This window comes from Pelophylax lessonae (genome assembly GCF_965119305.1).
Source record: "Pelophylax lessonae genome assembly, chromosome: 2".
NCBI lineage: Eukaryota > Metazoa > Chordata > Amphibia > Anura > Ranidae > Pelophylax > Pelophylax lessonae.
The window spans coordinates 547,632,110-547,644,627 of record NC_138769.1 but is presented as its reverse complement, the minus strand read 5'-3'; the positions used below and the strand labels follow the sequence as shown (position 1 = coordinate 547,644,627).

General features: G+C 47.8%; 1 protein-coding gene across 1 annotated transcript in view; it reads right to left on the bottom strand.

The window, feature by feature from the left end:
• LRRC63 (leucine rich repeat containing 63) overlaps positions 1-12,223 on the bottom strand; it is a 117,767-nt gene extending 105,544 nt beyond the window's left edge. The window contains exon 1 of the mRNA XM_082246813.1: positions 12,113-12,223. The gene's annotated coding sequence lies outside the window, so the exon portion shown is untranslated. The remainder of the gene's footprint in view (positions 1-12,112) is intronic.
• Positions 12,224-12,518: the final 295 nt, after the last annotated feature.

Genomic DNA, 12,518 nt, shown 5'->3' with positions numbered 1-12,518 from the left:
TGATCGGATATGCCCCTTACCAGATAGAAATAACACAAGGGCGTGTGTGTTATCAAGATCCAAAATGATGCCAGGAAAAATAGAAACACCCACCAGATTCTTTCACAAAGAAAATTAGGTCAGCCTCTTACCAGATGGCACATAATTGCAGGCATGAAAGGAAGTATGATGTCTACATTAGCAGCTTGCCATGTTCCCTGGGATAGATGGATATTTAAAACTCTGGTCCTTCTGCTCTCATAGACAAACATTGTCTCAATTCCCAGGCTGAACCTCATTTGCCATGTCGTTGCCCACTCCGTTATTTTGTCCAGGTCATTCTGTAGGATATCGGCTTCATGCTGTGCAGTTATTGCCCTGCCCAATTTTGTGTCATCTGCAAAAACTGATATAGAACTCCTGATCCCGACCTCAATGCTGTTTATGAATAAATTGAACAAGGTTGGTCCCAGGACTGAGCCTTGGGGGACCCCACTTACCACCTCAGACCAGTCTGAGTATGCGCTGTTTATTACCACCCTTTGGACACGCCCTTTTAGCCAGTTCCGTATCCAAGAGCAAACCCTGCTGTCTATGCCTGCCGACCTTATTTTATAAATTAAACGCTTGTGGGGAACTGTATCAAACGCCTTAGCGAAATCCAGGTACACCACATCCACTGGTCTGCCCCTATCTAGCTCACAGCTCACCTCCTCGTAGAATGTTAAGAGACTGGTTTGACAAGAACGCCCATTTGTAAACCCGTGCTGGTTACTGCTGATGATGTTGTTGTCTTTAGCAAACTCTACAATATAGTCCCTTATCATCCCCTCCAGAAGTTTACCGTATATACTCGAGTATAAGCCGACCCGAATATAAGCCGAGACCCCTACTTTTGCCACAAAAAAGTGGGAAAACTTATTGACTCGAGTATAAGCCTAGGGTGGGAAATGCTGCAGCTACTGGACCCAACTGGACCACCACGAGACACAAAACAGGGGCTGCGTGCATGGTACAGGAGATAGCGCAGGTCATAGTACAGGCATTGCACAGGTCATGGTAAGGGCATGGCACAGGTCAGGGCACAGGTGATGGTACAGGCATGGCACAGATGAAGGTATAGGCATGGCACAGGTCATGGTACATGCATGGCACAGGTCACAGTACAGGCATGGCACAGGTCACAGTACAGGCATGGCACAGGTCACAGTACAGGCATGGCACAGGTCATGGTACAGGCATGGCACAGGTCACAGTACAGGCATGGCACAGGTCACAGTACATGCATGGCACAGGTCATGGTACAGGCATGGCACAGGTCATGGTACAGGCATGGCACAGGTCATGGTACAGGCATGGCACAGGTCATGGTACAGGCATGGCACAGGTCATGGTATAGGCATAGTACAGGTGATGGTATAGGCATGGCACAGTAAGTACAGGCATGGCACAGTATGTATAGGCATGGCACAGTATGTATAGGCATGGCACAGTAGGTAGAGGCATGGCACAGTAATTAGAGGCATGGCACAGTAATTAGAGGCATGGCACAGTATGTATAGGCATGGCACAGTATGTACAGGCATGGCACAGTAATTAGAGGCATGGCACAGTATGTATAGGCATGGCACAGTAGGTATAGGCATGGCACAGTAATTACAGGCATGGCACAGGAGATGCAGTGCTGCGGGCATGGTACAGGAGAATGTCTGTACCATGCCCGCAGCACTGCATGAGGAAATACAGGGGCTGCGGAGGCATCTCACTTACCTGTCGGTGAGGCGCCGTCTTCGATTTAAAAATCGCGCCACCCGGCGCCGCCATACGTCACCGCAAATGCGCCACCGATGCTCGGGAAAAGCCGAACACGTTCGGCTATTTCCGGGCATGCAGCACATGCGCAGTGACACGTCGGCGCCGAGCGGCGCCATTTTTAAAAAGACACTCCAGTCAGTGACTCGAGTATAAGCCGAGGGGTGCATTTTCAGCATGAAAAAACATGCTGAAAAACTCGGCTTATACTCGAGTATATACGGTACATATTATTGATGTCAAACTGACAGGCCTATAATTTCCCGGGATATGCCTCTGGCCCTTTTTGAATATCGGTATCACGTTAGCCTTCCTCCAATCCCCTGGTACATCTCCTGTCATAATACTGTCAGCAAAGATCAGGAACAGTGGTCTAGATATAACTTTACTGAGTTCCTTGAGTACTCTCGGATGTACGCCATCCGGGCCTGGTGATTTGTTTGTGTTAATTTTATCCAGCCTTTCCCTGATTTCACCCTCTGTTAGCCATAGTGGCAAGTCCAGTGTATTACTGCTAACCATACAGTCATGGTCAGTGTACCCCTCCGTTTCCTGTGCAAAGACTGATGAGAAAAAAGCATTCAGCACGGTTGCTTTTTCAGTGTCCTCTGTAACCATCCTCCCATCATCGTTAATTATGTGTGCAATATGCTCAGCCCTAGTTTTTTTGCTGTTGATATATTTAAAGAATTTCTTTGGGTTCTTTTTACTATCCTCCGCTATTTGTCTCTCAAAGTTGATTTTAGCCATTTTGATTTTGTATTTACTTTTCTTATTTGCCTCCTTGTATTGCGGGAAAGCCGATACTGTGCCTTCTGATTTATATTTCCTGAAGGCCAACTTTTTTCCCCTAATAAGTTTTTTAACGTTAAGGTTTAGCCAGCCAGGTTTGGCTTTGTCTCTTCTAAATGTATTTCCCATAGGAATGCACTGCAAGATGCATTGGTTTAATATGTTCCTAAAGCATTCCCATTTTTCCTCCGTGGTCAGTGTTCCTAGGGTTTGGTCCCAGTTTACCCTTTCCATCGTTGAGCACAATTTGGGAAAGTTTACCCTTCTGAAGTTTAGGGTTCTTATGTTCCCCACTTGCCTTGTTATATTGTTATTTACACTAAATGTGATCATCCTGTGATCCCTAGAGCCCAGGTTGTCCTGGACTCCTACCTCCGAGATTAGGTCTGGGTCATTAGTGATCAATAGATCCAGCACTGCATTTTCTCTAGTAGGAGAATCCACCAACTGTGACATGTAATTATCCTGTAAGGTTTCCATGAATAGACGGGCCTTCTGTGAGTGTGTAGTCCCCTCTTCCCAGTCAATGTCGGGATAATTGAAGTCCCCCAATATGATGACTGATCCCAGTTTTGCCACTTTACCCAATAGTGATAAAAATTCCAGCTCTACCTCCTCCCTTTGGTTGGGTGGCCTATAGCAGACCCCCACAATTACTTTTCCCTTTTCTCCTTCCCTATGGAGTTCTACCCACACAGATTCTAACTCCACACTCATCCCTTCCGTAATATCACTCCTCTCTATCACCTTTACATTGTTCTTGACGTAGAGACATACCCCTCCCCCTCTTTTTCCTACCCTGTCCTTCCGGTACACCGAATACCCTTGGATATTGGCCAGCCAGTCATGTGAGGGGTCGAACCAAGTCTCCGTTATTCCCACAATGATGAGAAAATCGTACAAAAAATACCAATTTCTAAGCGATTGTACAACAATCTGATCGTTAGTACTCAGCTTTCGAGAGCTGATCACGACAGTTCATGCAAAATTATCCAATAGGACGAGCACGAAAATTTTTCTAGATTTTCGTTTAATCAGCACAGTTTTTGTCCGAAAATATAATACAACACATTCAATTCCTTCCAAATTTTTATTCTGTCGTAGGAGCAATTTCATAACCTTATCAATCTCTTTAGTTTCAATAAAAGAATACATAAGAAGAAAAGGAAAGGGTGGAAGAAATCAATCACAGTACAAAACAGTAAGGGCTCACTCAGAAGAGTGTTGAAACCCGTTCTGTGTGCTGCGCTGCTTTTTCTGCATCCACTTTCGAGCTGCGCGAAAGGCAGCCTAATGAAGGGGATGCAGATGCAGTGGCTGCACGGACACAACTGCATGTCAAAATTTTACATGCGGGCAGGAGCTGGTGCATAGATCTGAACACACCATGTCTGCATTCAGACCTGTGCACCTGCTCCTGTACACTTGTCAAATTTGAACATGTGGCTTTGTTCATACAGCCGATGCATCTGCATCAACTTCGATAGGCTGGCTGTGTACTAGGGATCGACCGATTATCGGCAAAGCCGATATATCGGGGGGGCTGATATGCAATTTCCCCGCTATATCGGAATCGGCGGTTACCGATATTGCCGTAACATCATTGCGTATGTTGTGCCACGCGCCTCCACACACTGGGACAGCTTCTGCCTTCTTAGGCCGCCTCCCTCAGCCTCGTCTGGAGTCGGGACAGTGAGTAGACGACTGTACATACACTACAGTCACAGTGCAAGTGTGTTTAACACAGCCACCGCGGCCACATCCTGGAGTCTGGAGTCGGGACAGTGAGTGATTCTCATACAGTGCAGTCACAGTTCACAGTGTGTTTAACACAGCTACCGCGGCCACATACATACACCCAACCACAGCTGCCCGGTGCCAGCCAGCCACCCGCACACCCACAGGCCTGTACCAGCCAGTCACAGGCCCTGCCTGCCTGTACCAGCTAGCCAGCCACAGGCCCTGGGCCTGTACCAGCCAGCCACCCACCAAGTGTGCCAGCCAGCCGCCCACCAAAGGGTGCCAGCCAACCACCCACCCACCAAAGGGTGCCAGCCAGCCACCCACCAAAGGGTGCCAGCCAGCCACGCACCCACCCACCACAAGGTGCCAGACAGCCAGCCACTCACCAAAGGATGCCAGCCAGCCACCCACCAAAGGGTGCCAGCCAGCCACCCACCACAAGGTGCCAGCCAGCCACCCACCCACCAAAGGGTGCCAGCCAGCCACCCACCAAAGGGTGCCAGCGAGCCAGCCACCCAGCACACCACAGGGTGCCAGCCAGCCACCCACTACAGGGTGCCATCCAGCCACCCACACAAAGGGTGCCAGCCAGCCATTAAAGGGTGCCAGCCAGCCAACCACCCACCACACCACAGGGGGCCAGGCAGCCACCACAGGGTGCCAGCCAGCCTCCCACCACAGGGTGCCAGCCAGCCACCCACCACAGGGTGCCAGCCAGCCACACACCCACCAAAGGGTGCCAGCCACCCACTCACCAAAGGGTGCCAGCCAGCCACCCACCACAGGGTGCCAGCCACAGCCAGCCAGCCACCCACCAAAGGGTGCCAGCCAGCCACCAACCAACGGGTGCCAGACACTCATCACCACAGGGTGCCAGCCAGCCAGTTTTTTTTAAGCTTATATTCAATTTCGGTAGTGTCTTTCAAATTTCAATGGAGATGGATGCAGATAGAAAAATTAAACGTGTGGTCTGGGCAGCAGCAGTGTGCAACAAGTGCACAATGTAAGCATGGGATCAATAACTGCAAAAATAGGTCAAATCTTTGGGCCCATCTAAGAGTTCATCATGTTGAATTGTATCATGCAGCACAGAAAAAAAACAAAATTAATCACAAGGTGAAACATCACTATCCCAGGCAACAATAACAGATAGGGATGCACCGAAATGAAATTTTTGGGCCGAAACCGAAACTGAAAATGCAGGATGCCCTTGGCCGAAAACCGAAACCGAAAATGACTTTTTCCCCAAAAAAATTTAAAATAGATAGAAGAGGGGCATACGCCAAAAACAGGGAGCGACATACACCTGTCGCTGCCACCCTGTCACAGTATATGTACTGTGACGGGTTGGCAAGAGGTTTGTTTAATTACCAATGGTATTTGTATTATGCAGCATGAGGGGTTAATGTATTGTCACTGCTGCATTAGTGACCGACCAGTGGCAGTTAATTAACCCCTTTGTGCTGCATTAGTGCAACCAGTATCAGTGTTAATTAACACTGGTTGCACTGATACTGGTTACACTAATGCAGCACAAAGGGGTTAATTAACTGCCACTGGTCGGTCACTAATGCAGCAGTGACAATACATTAACCCCTCATGCTGCATAATTAATACAAATACCAATGGTAAGCTGCCTCAGCTATCACCCCCCTCCCCCTCGCATCAGCCTCAGCCTCAGCGTCCCTCTCCTACTCACTCAGCTCCTCCGGTCACTGTGTCCATTATTCAAAAGTCCCGCCTCTGGCGGCCGCCCGCCTCCCGGTGATGTCACTACTACTTCGATCTGTACATGAATGAACTGACACACCGGGCGGGGGGCGGGGCGAGCGGCCGCTAATAGATACAACTATGTGATCCTTCCTGTCAGCTCAGCGGGACTGTGACTGTGTGTGAATGAGATCTGATCTGACCTGACACCGGGCGGGGGGGCGGGGCGAGCGGCCGCTAATAGCTGTAACTATGTGAGAGCTTCACTTCCTTGTCAGGCATGTATCTCCGCTGACAAGGAAGTGAAGCTCTCACATAGTTATAGTTATTAGCGGCCGCTCCCCCCGCCCCCCCGCCCGGTGTCAGGTCAGATCAGATCTCATTCACACAGTCACAGTCCCGCTGAGCTGACAGGAAGGATCACATAGTTGTATGTATTAGCGGCCGCTCGCCCCGCCCCCCCCCCGCCTGGTATGTCCCTTCATTAATGCAGAGATCATAGTAGTAGGACGTCATTGAGAGACGGGCGGCCGGCCAGAGGCGGGACTTTTAAAACCTGCCCTGCGCTGCACTGCGCCCTCCTCCTTCCTCACGGCGGCCATATTAATTTCGGCACTGTTAACCCATTATCGGCCGAAATGCGATAGGCTCATTTTCGGCCGATAATTTCGGTGACCGAAATTTCGGTGCATCCCTAACAGATATGATTCAGAAAAAAAATAGGTGGCTAAAATCAGATGGAAGATCCCAACTGCTGGACAGAGTAATCACAGAGATGATGGTCACTGATATCCAGCCATTTACAATGGTGTCTGACTCTGGATTTAAAGCGGAGTTCCAGCCTTTTCTGTGTTTAATAAAAGTCAGCAGCTACAAAAAGTGTACCTGCTGACTTTTAATAAACACACACTCACCTGTCCCCCGGTCCAGCGATGCGGTCGCCCGAAGCCTCGATCCTCTCCCTCTGGTCTCAGCGGCGCCGGCATCAGTGCCGGGTACGCACTGCACATGCGCGATTTGCATTGCGCGTCTTGATTGGCCGGCAATCCCAGAAGATTGCAGGGAGGTTGGGGGAGAGAACTTCCGAGCGGAAGTGTGAGCGGGTCCTTGTCAAAACGAGGTACCCGCTCCCCCCCAAAAAAAAAAAATGACATGCCAAATGTGGAATAATTATGTTGAATAAATGTTGAATAAAATAAATCACAATAAAATGATTGCAGTGAGGGAGTGTACTACTGCAGCAGTAGTCCACTGACTCCTCCAATCCACTGTCTAGCTGTTTGTTGTTGTCTAGCTTTTTTTCTAGCAGTTTAATTTGCACTGACTGCAGTGTTAAAAATGTTAATAAACAAACATTAACATGTTAAGTAACAGATTTGTGTCGAAAATTGTGTTTATTTTGTAAAACTTTAAAAGTTCAAAATATCGGCCGATACCGATATGCAATGGGCAAAATATCGGTATCGGCAACGAAAAACCGATATCGATCGATCACTACTGTGCGCAGCTCTGAGGTGGATGCAGATGCAATAAAAAGCATCTCATTGCACAGAATGGTTGTCAATGTCAGTCAGAATGAGTCCTAAAAAAAAGAAATCTGCTCCCTGATGATAAAAAAAATGTCTTGGACTATCAAATTAAATTGTTACTGTTTGGTTTTCGTTCCAGGTCTGCCTGAAAGGGTATTAGCCCCAAGCCTTGTGATTTTACTTTGTATACATTCCCGTATACGGGAATGAATACGATTTACACCCACATATACACTATTTTACCAAAAGTATTGGGACACCTGCCTTTACACACACATGAACTTTAATGGCATCTCAGTCTTAATCAGTAGGGTTCAATATTGAGTTGGTCCACCCTTTGCAGCTATAACAGTTTCAACTCTTCTGGGAAGGCTGTCCGCAAGGTTTAGGAGTGTGTCTATGGAAATGTTTGACCATTTTCCAGAAGCGCATTTGTGAGGTCAGGCACTGATGTTAGAAAGAAGGTCCAGATCGCAGTCTCCACTCTAATTCATCCCAAAGGTGTTCTATCAGGGTGAGGTCAGGACTCTGTGCAGGTCAGTCAAATTTCTTCACCCCAAACTCGCTTATCCATGTATTTATGGACCTTGCTTTGTGCACTGGTCCAAATCATTTGGTGGAGGGGGGATTATGGTGTGGGGTTGTTTTTCAGGGGTTGGGCTTGGCCCCCTAATTCCATTGAAGGGAACTCTTAAGGCGTCAACATACCAAGACATTTTGGACAATTTCATGCTCCCAACTTTGTGGGAACAGTTTGGGGAGGGCCCCTTCCTATTCCAACATGACTGCCCACCAGTGGACAAAGCAAGGTCCATAAAGACATGGATGAGCGAGTTTGGGGAGGAGGAACTTGACTGGCTTGCACAGAAAAGACAGTCAAATGTCAAGATTTAGACAGTATTGGGAATTTTGGTCTCCTATGTGAGCTGTTATGCCTTATTGTCGTTGTTGAGAATGTTTGATTGTATCTCCTGTACATTGCATGTTGAATTCACATTATGCATTGCCATGCCATTTGCCTTCCTTGCCTTCCCTGTTTCTTGTGTTTGTTTGTCTTTGAAACTCAAATAAAAATCATTTTGAAAAAAGAAAAGACAGTCAAACACTCCCAGCGCTCAGTGCTCCTTGGCAGGATTGCCAACCAATATCATATCACATACATGGTCCAAACGCCTGGGGGGTGCAGCCCTCTTCAGATGGGGATATCCCATGTGGAACTACAAAAAACAAAGAAGGGAAGGCGCCGCAAACCCTTCGTGCATTATCCGAGTAAATAAGAAATGTATTAATATGAAAAGCAACCAATAAAATGCATATTTACAAAGGTGCACAAGTAAACAGCATGTACATGGAAGGATGACATGAGGTAGAACCAGTGGCGGCTGATGCTCAAAATTTTTTTTGGGGGGGGCGCAAAAAGAAAAATGTAATAGGTATTGCTTCGCGGCAAAAAACGCGGTAAAAAATTGCATGACTTTGAGGTCATGGTACAGGCATGGCACAGGTGATGGTATAGGCATGGTACAGGCATGGCACAGGTGATGGTATAGGCATGGCACAGGTGATGGTACAGGCATGGCACAGGTGATGGTACAGGCATGGCACAGGTATGGCACAGGTGATGGTATAGGCATGGCACAGGTGATGGTATAGGCATGGCACAGGTGATGGTATATGCATGGCACAGGTGATGGTATAGGCATGGCACAGGTGATGGTATAGGCATGGCACAGGCATGGCACAGGTGATGGTACAGGCATGGCACAGGTGATGGTACAGGCATGGCACAGGTGATGGTATAGGCCTGGCACAGGTGATGGTATAGGCCTGGCACAGGTGATGGTATAGGCATGGTATAGGCATGGCACAGGTGATGGTATAGGCGTGGTACATGTGATGGTATAGGCATGGCACAGGTGATGGGACAGGTGATGGCATAGGCATGGCACAGGTGATGGTATAGGCATGGCACAGGTGATGGCATAGGCATGGCACAGGTGATGGCATAGGCATGGCACAGGTGAGGGCACAGGCATGGCACAGGTGATGGCATAGGCATGGCACAGGTGATGGCATAGGCATGGCACAGGTGATGGCATAGGCATGGCACAGGTGATGGCATAGGCATGGCACAGGTGATGGTACAGGCATGGCACAGGTGAGGGCACAGGTCGGCTTCAATCACTTACCTTCTGACGGCGGCGGGATGGCGGGATTCCGGGAACCGAGACGAGCAGCGCCGTGGACGTCCTCCTCTTCAGTCTTCTGTCTTCCGGTGTGTGACTGACTGACATTGCGAGTCAGCGATGTCCTGGATGATGATTGGTCCAGGCTGGAGACTGGACCAATCACAGCCAGGATATCACGAAGGTGGGGGTGGCTCAGCGCTTTTTCCTGCGCCCAGGTTACGCCCCCAGAAGGCAGCCAATCGGCGCTTCTTCTGGGTCGTAAACCCCCCCCCCCCCCCCCATAGCCACCAGGCCCAGCGCATAGGCCTGCGAGCACGATTTTTTTTTTTTTGCAAAACTTTATTTGTTCTTTTTGTAACTTTTTTTTTTTTTCTATTTTTTTCTATTTTTTTTTTAGGGGGTAGGGGGGGGTGGCGCTCTGGCGCCCCCTATGCACGGGCCGCCACTGGGTAGAACATGTCTCTCATGTTTCTGCAAACTCACAAGGCCGTAGCCATTTGGGAAGCCAAGTGTGAGTTCCATGGAATGAATTGGACAGGGAACCCTGTTTCTGAGTGCAGGAGAAAGGTGCTATAGCATCGCAATTAGGTCTTGGAGCAGTCCCAATACTTTTGACAATATAGTGTATGTGAAGGCAGCCTTTGGCTATGTTTGTAAGATTGCACGTCCATGTCATGGGTAGAACAGCCCATTAATTTCAAAGGGCTGCCCTACCCACCAAAAACAAAGTCCCCAACACTTTTTTGTAAAATTTCGCCACACTGAATCGCATGGGGGATTATGGGGACCCCTGTGCCTCAGGTAAAGAGCAGTGCGTTTCTCTGTGGGTGGGGGAATGTGGGCGATTTTTGCGTGTGTCCCCCACCTGCAGAGATGTGAAGCTTGATAGTACAAAGGTCTGTCACTATTATATAACAATGCATTAATATGCATTATTAACATATCATTAATATTTACTATGTATATATAATATGTAATACTATAATATTATATGTAATACTATGCAATATGTATGTATTAACCAGTTACCGACCGCCTACCGCAGATTTACTGCAGCAGGCAGCCGCTCCTGGGCAAAGCGACTTAGGTCTACGTCGCTCGCTCTGAGGAGGCTAGGGAGCGAGTGCTCGCAGCCAGCGGCGCACTCCCGCCCCCACTAGTCAGCGGGGAAGCCGATGCGTGTGTCAGGCGGCTCCGATTGCCACCTGACACCCGCTATCGCTCCCCGCTGAGAGAGAAGGAGGGTCAGCTGTTGTAAACACAGCCGACCGTCCTTCTCCCTGGGATGATCGCAGAGCTCATGTGATCCTGCTATATAGGATCACATGTCTCTATGGTCATCTCAGAAGCCACGCCCCCCCACCCCCACAGTTAGAATCACTCCCCTAGGCTCACATTTAACCCCTTGATCACCCACAGGGTTAACCCCTTCCCTGCCAATGTCATTATTACAGTAACAGTGCATATTTTTAGCACTGATTACTGTAGTAATGTTACTGGTACCCCCAAAAGTGTCAAAAATGTCAGTTAGGAGTCCAATATGTCACAGTCCCGCAAAAAATCGCAGATCGCTGCCATTATTAGTAAAAAAAAAAATGACATAAATCTTTCCCTTAGTAGACGCGATTACCTTTTGCGCAAACCAATCAAAATAAGCAATATTGCGATTTTTTTTATTAAAAATACGTAGCAGAAAACAAACTGGCCTAAAATGTTAAAAAATTTTGATTTTTAATTTTTTTTTGGGAATGTCATATAGCAAAATGTGAAAAATATATATTATTTTCAAAATTGTCGCTCTTTTTTTTGTTTATAGCGCAATAAAAAAAAAAAATTGCAGAGGTGATCAAATACCACCAAAAGAAAGCTCTATTTGTGTGGGGAAAAAGGGCGTAAATTTAGTTTGGGTTCAGCGCCGCACGACCGCGCAATTGTCCGTTAAAATAACGCAGTGCCGAATCGCAAAAGAGGGCCTGGTTAGGAAGGGGGCAAATCCTTCCGGTCTTAAAGTGCTGCTGGTGTAATCTTACAGATAACTGTACACTGAGCCTGTCTTTGGTACCCATGCTATGTACTGTAGTTAGGGTTGCCACCTCATCCCTTGAATCCAGAACATATAATAATTACACAGGTTGTGAGGCTGATATAATGCACCTGTGTAATTAATGTGTGTCCTGATTTAAAGGGATGAGGTGACAACCCTAGCTATAGTGTACTATAGTGAAGGAGCTGTGTACAGTACAAGACACCCGGATGTGGACTCATCACACAGCGAGTGAAGCAGCTTTTCTATCCCCCATAATTGTCACTATAGCTGACCAGTATAATGTGAATGTGAAGGCACCGAGTTCCATGTACCTGACCCCGCACCGCGCCGTCCACACTTCCCGGACAAGTTCTCTGAGGAGACTCCATAGCAACCTGACTGGAACAAACACAGCCGAGCCCGACCTCGGGCACGCATGCGCAGTTGCGCACACCGTGACTGCTGGATGAGCGGGAGCAGTGTGTGTGCTGATCTCCTCATGTGCTGTGAGGATTGGTAGATTGAACATTTAATCAGTTAACAGAGTTGTTTTCGAATTTCCTTTTACTATTTAGATAATCTTCATCAACTAACAGAAGAAATTAACAATTAACCACTTCCAGTCCATATAGATACATCCTGGAGCAGAAAGCAATTGTACCAAGGTCATAGCTGCAGCCATGATCCTGATATCAATTTTTACATTGGCTCTCAGGCAGAAGTAATCCAAGTTTCTTT